We start from the raw sequence: 6,657 nt of genomic DNA, 5'->3' as shown, positions 1-6,657 counted from the left end.
AGGGAATATAAATAACTGTCCGCTATCCCTCAACAATAATGTGAAGCAAAGCACTTAGTAATTGTTCATAATTTAGAGGAGTCAAAAAATCTGATTTAAAAAATTTATTAATATTTAGAAAGTAATTTGTCAATATTGATAAAAACTGAAGACACATATGCTTTTTATGCCAGCAATTGTACTTTTAAGAATTTATGTCTGGATAGATTTGAAAAAGTATGTATATATGAAATGTATACATGAATATACATACACATATACAAGATTATTAATTCCAGCATTCTTTACAAGAACAAATGACTGGAAACACATTAAATGCCAGTAAATATGGGACTAGTTAAATGGATGACATTACATTCATACCCAACGGAACACTACGTAGCCAGTAAAAGTAATGATATAGCTCTTTATGTGTACTTTTGAAAGCTAGTCATGATATCTATTAACTAAAGGAAACCTAAGGTGCAGAATTGTGTGCATATTGGTATTTTCAAAAGATATTTATATGTCTGGATATGCGTATGTAATTTCTGGAAAGATACACAGATATGCCAGTTTTTTGCAGAGTGAGCACTGAATTAGATAATAGATCTTTTATTGAATATTATTTTATAGTTATCAATATTGTAACCATGCAAATAGTAAGTAGTTTCTTTCAATTTAAAGAAACTAGTCAATAGATAAGAGTGGTAAACAAAAATGAGTCTACTTATTCAAGATTTGTTTTGGTTAACCAGTTGTGAACTAGTATAGAATATTTTTTTTAATTGCTAAACTATGAGGACACGTGGCTGTATCTAATATGACCCAGAGTTAAGGAAGGTATGTTTTAACTGTTTTTGTTTTTAGTGGTGAGCTAATATTGCACATATTAATATTACTTGAAGGGAAGGACGCTATCAAGAGGAAGAAGGGGCATGATCAATGAAAGCCTCTGATGAGACAAAAGGGAATTGGTCCAAGAGTACAGAGGAGGCATCAGCCTTTCAGAGTTGTGCTTCTGATTCTTGCCATGGCTGTCTTTGTTGCCATCACCATTGCAGGTAACATTTATCAAATATTTACTATATGCCAGGCTCTCTGCTATATGCTCTATATCCATTTTTTCATTTAAATTGTCAAAATTGTTCATCAAGAAATAGTGACTGAGCTCCTGCTATGTGCCAGATATGGTTCCGGTGAGTACTGAGAAGAAAACTAAAGCCAAATCAGGAAAGAGAAGAGAGGGGGAGGGGGAGCCAGGGGGAGGGGGAGCCAGGAGTAGGGGTGCTAGTTTCTTAGGAAACACATTCTTGTGGGATGAAGCAGACAATACAGAATAAATGAGTAAAATAATTCATGGTGGGAGGAGGGGACACTCTAGATGGGAAGTTCAAGAAAGGCCTGGGGAGGTGAACTTTGAGGTAAAACTTACTTGATGAGGATAAGAGAGAGGGTGTACCAGACAGAGGGTGAACCCATGGTTGTCTGAGTTTGTCATGGGTCTGAGACACAGAAGGAAGGCCCCTGTGGCTGGAGCATTTGGGGCAATGGAGAGAAGTAGGCGGGGCCAGATCCTGCAGGGACTTGTGGGCTGTGATAAAACATTTGGATCTTATTCTCATGGTGAGAGGAAGCCTGGGGAGGGTTTTAAGCAAGAGAGTAAAAAGGGATTTATTAATTCCTTCAAACAAGAATTCCTTTATTTCACTATGAAAACAGAAGCTTGCAGAAAAGACTCTGCACTAGCTCCTGTCAACCTATCTGTCCACCTACCTGTGCCTGTGCCCACATACCTGCCTTCCCGGTTGTATCTAGATGAACAACCGTTATCCCCTCTGAAGATCTCTCCATGTGTACACTAGATCCTTTCCCCTTCTTACTCCTCTCTCTTCTGCCTCGGCATCTTCTCCTGCTCTAATAAGCCGGTCTCAGCAGCAAACATATGGCGTAATTTCTCCCATCTTAGATATCTAATAGATACTCTAAACTTAAAATGTCCGACACTGATTCATAATCTCCTTCTCACCAACTGCTTTCTCAGCAGTTTTCTGCATCTCAGTTGAGGGCGCGTCCATCATCCTTCCAGGTATCCAGTCATGCTGCTCAACTTCTCCTTTTCTCTCAAAGTCTTCATTCAATGTACCTGAAAATTCTGTGGGGCTACCTTGAGAATATTCCAGAATATGACCATTTGTCACAACTTATGCTAGCCACCTGGTCCAAAATGCCATCATCTGACACTGAACTCATCTCCGTTTCTACCTTTTCCCACCTCCACTGCCAGTCTATTCTCAACCTAGCAATTTGAGGGAGCCTTTAAAAAATGTAAGTTTGGTCATACCTCTCCTCTCTGAAGACCCCCAAAGTCCCCTGTACCCTCTGATTCTCTAAGAATAAAACACAAATCTTTCATTTGTCTCCCAAGCATTATGTGATCTTGTTCCTTATGAGTACTCTGGCCTTACACACCAGCCACACTGGCCTCTTGGCAGTTTTTTTTCCTTTTAATTTCTCCTCTCTCTTGAAGAATAATTTTGCCAGATATATAACTCTAGGTTGGTGGGGTTTTTTTTTTTTCAGTACTTTAAATATTTCACTCCACTCATTTTTGCTTGCATGGTTCCTAACAAAGTAGTCAGCTGTAATTTTTTTTATTTTCTTTTAGAAATATATGTATATTTTCAAAAATAGAGATGGGGTCTCACTGTGGTGCCCAGGTTAGTCTCAAACTCCTGGCCACAAAAGTGATCCTCCTACGTCAGCCTTCCAAAGTGCTGGGAGGTGTGAGCCACTGCACCTGGCCTGGCATTTTCTTGAATCCTCTACAGACTCCCTCTTAAGGCCTTTGTGCTGGCTGTTCTCTCTGGCTGGTAGGCACTTATCCCGATGCTCATGTGTCCTCCTTCCCATTGAATCCAATATCTGGTTAAATGTCATCCTCTCAAAGCTTTCTCTGCATAAAACAGCAACTCACTTGTCTATTACTTCTGTTCTTTTGATCTCCTTTTTAAATATCACTTATAACTTTTAGACATTGTATGTATGTATTAATTTATGTATATGTTATCTGCCTCCTTTCACTAGAGTGTCAACTCTATGAGGTCAGTGACAGTTTTGTTTACTCCTTATCCACTGCACCTAGAAAGATGCTTGGCACAGAATAAACATTCAATTAAAATATTGCTTATTCCATCACTCAGTAAATACTTATTGGCATAATTTCTGGAAAGATATATAGAATGTATCTACCTTCCTTTGGCGAGAAGGACTGAGTTGGAAACAGATTTACCTTTCATTGTATACTATTTCATAATTAATATTTTAATCATATAAAATTAGTTTCTCTCAACTTAAAAAAAATAGTTAATAGATAAAAACAGGATATAAAATACAGTGTACTCATTCAAGATTTGTTTTGTTATCCAAATGTGAGCTAGTATACACTACCCTTTTTGTGGCTATATTGTGAAGATATTGGGCTGTAGCTAATAAGGTAATCTAGAGTTAAGGAAGGTATGCTTTAATTTAAATTGAGTGGTCATGGCATGCACAAAGATTACATAACTTGGCCGGGCGCGGTGGCTCATGCCTGTAATCCTAGCACTCTGGGAGGCCGAGGCGGGTGGATTGCTCAAGGTCAGGAGTTCGAGACCAGCCTGAGCGAGACCCCGTCTCTACTAAAAATAGAAAGACATTATATGGACACCTAAAAATCTATATAGAAAAAATTAGCCGGGCATAGTGGCGCATGCCTGTAGTCCCAGCTACTCAGGAGGCTGAGGCAGTAGGATCGCTTGAGCCCAGGAGTTTGAGGTTGCTGTGAGCTAAGCTGACGCCACGGCACTCACTCTAGCCTGGGCAACAAAGTGAGACTCTGTCTCAACAAAAAAAAAAAAAAAAAAAAAAAAAAGATTACATAACTTATCTGAAGTTATGTAATTTCGGGAAAGAGATGCTTAACATTTTGATGCATAAAACTTCTCTGGTAGGTAATTATTAGTAAAGTTTTACTGATTAACTCTTTTCTTACTTGAAAGATTAATGAATGTGTATGATCAAAAGGTTCAAGTTTTACAATAAGATCCACAGTGAAAAATAAATCTCATATTTAACCCCTAAGGTGCCAGTTTGCCTGCCTGTAGGCAACTGTGTCATTTCCTAAAGGGTTCTCCTCACAATAATGTACAGATATGCACATATATGCATCTTTGTCTATATTTCGTATCTTTTTACATAAATAGGTACCTGTTATACATACTGTAGTACACTTTGCTTAAAATGTGATCTTTATTTTAATATTTTCTTTTTATTTATTAAAATAAATATAATTTATTAAATTTTATTAAAATGTTAATACTTTCATTCAGTTCAAGAAGGAAAAGTGAATTTCTGAGGCATGTTAATCGCACACACTTCCGTGTTGATGTTTCAACTGCTGGTTTTTCCCCACAAACGGTATTACTTATGCTGAAGCTAGAGGGCAGTGTAGTCCTTCCAAAAGCATGGTGTATCCTTGGATAGTGTTTTGAAGATCGTGAATGTGGTGCAAATTTTAGAATTTGGAGAAGCTCCTGGTACTAAAAAGGAGAACTCATGCATCAGTTCAAATTATTCACCCATGCTCTTTTATGCATTTTGCATAAAATTATTTGCAATATGTTTATGTTACCTATCATGCTATCACATTCCATAGGAGTAATTTTTGCTTAATAGATACAATGCTTATTTCAAAGGTCATTTTTAGCTCCAATAAGTGTATGATGTCTTCATTAAAAAAAAAACTTGAATTGTTAAGACAGTAGATTTTTCATGTTCTCACCACAAAAAAGTATATGAGGTAATGCATATGTTAGTTTGGTTTAGCCATTCCACAACATATACATATTGTAAAACATTATGTTGTACACCGTAAATGTATGCAATTTTGTCAACTAAAAAAATAAATAGTAACATTTAAAAAACGAATTTCAAATTGAGGATGGGTGAGTGTCAAATTGAATATGGATGCGTGAGGGGGTAGGAAAAGTGATCTGCGTTACAGAAAACATCTAAGGTAGTCACAACGTGGCAGAGAATGATGGCAGTCCACCAAATCCATTCTCCTCTTTCTGGCAAGAAACCAAGACTGCATCGTTAGCCTGTCTTGCTGTTAGTGTCTTGCAGTGAGGGGCCACCTCTAGGCCTAGATAAGAAAAACTTCAAAGGTGGATTTTTCCTCACTTGTCATTGGTCAGCATCTTTTCCTCTTTGACGACTCCAAACCTTCACTACTCTCCTCAAGCCCAGGTTTCTTTCTCATTTTTACTGAGAAAGCAGGGTCATCAGGCAAGATGTCTCCACTCCTAACTCTCCGACCCTACCTCTTGCACCCCTGCAGATCTACATCCCCACCAATTCTTCCCTCTTGTCACGCACTGGCGGAGTGAAGTATTCATTGTGTTTGAAGTGCGTCCTTCCGCTTATACCCTTGGTTCCTTCCTCTACAGTCTCCTCCAGGATCCTGATCCAGCCATTATTTGCTCTCTATTTCAGAAAAATGCTAGAAAACAACAAAAATGAAAAATAATTTGTAATTCCACTACTTTAAAACAATTATCTAAAGTTGTTAAGTGAACATTTGTTCTATCACCCATTCATCAAATTCCATCTTCCCAAAGGTGACCTATGTTAAGTTCCTTTGTGACATTTTCTTGAGTACATGCAAGAAATCTATATGTATAAATAACCACACAATTTTATGTTTCCAAGAATGGAGTCATTATATGGTTACTGAGGTAAAATTTGGCTTTTACACTACCAAGTCAATATGTAGATTTGTCTTTTATATTGGTTGCATAATACTCAATTATATGGTGGCATTGTAGTTTATTCAGTCATTTCTTTATGTATATTTAGATTGTTTCAAATTTTTTCAATGTTGCTTATAATACAAAAATCCAGCTGCACATATATACCCTTATACACTTAGGCTTTTATTTTCATGACCTAGATTGCTAGAAGTTGAAATGCTGAAGCAAATGATGTGCTTGTTTTGAATTATAGCAAGTACTACTAAATTACTTCTCAAATAATTTGTTCGAAGTATACTACAAGCAACAATATGTAAATATCCACTTCCCCATTTCTTCACCTTCACTAGATATTATCAATATTTTCAGTTTTTGTCAATTTTAAGAGGAAAAAAGATATTTATTATTACTTTAATTTGTGTTAGCTTTGTGCAAAAGTAATTGTGGTTTTAGCATTGCTAACATTTGCCATTTGATATTGGAATAAATTCTTAAATAAATATGGTTATGTTATATATTATTTTAATCCACATTTCTCACTTTATATTTTTTTGCTAAGGATTTAGTATATGCTGTTTATTTTATATTTATTTTAGACAATGGAAATGATGTTATACAAAAAGAAAATTCAAATGATTTTATTACTCAGGTTCGCAATGGGTCATAAAGCAGTGGAGACAACTCGCAACATCAACAACGCATTTGGCCCAGAAACTGCTAAGGAATGTACAGTGCAGTGGTGGTTTAAGAAGTTTTGCAAGGAGACGAGAGCCTTGAAGAAGAGGAGCGCAGTGGCCCATCATCAGAAGTTGACAACAACCAATTGAGAGCAATGATTGAAGCTGATCCTCTTACAAATACAGGAGAAGTTGCTGAAGAACTCAAT

Source organism: Eulemur rufifrons, chromosome 15 (assembly GCF_041146395.1).
Source record: "Eulemur rufifrons isolate Redbay chromosome 15, OSU_ERuf_1, whole genome shotgun sequence".
Taxonomy (NCBI): domain Eukaryota; kingdom Metazoa; phylum Chordata; class Mammalia; order Primates; family Lemuridae; genus Eulemur; species Eulemur rufifrons.
Note: the sequence above shows the minus strand (reverse complement) of the source record.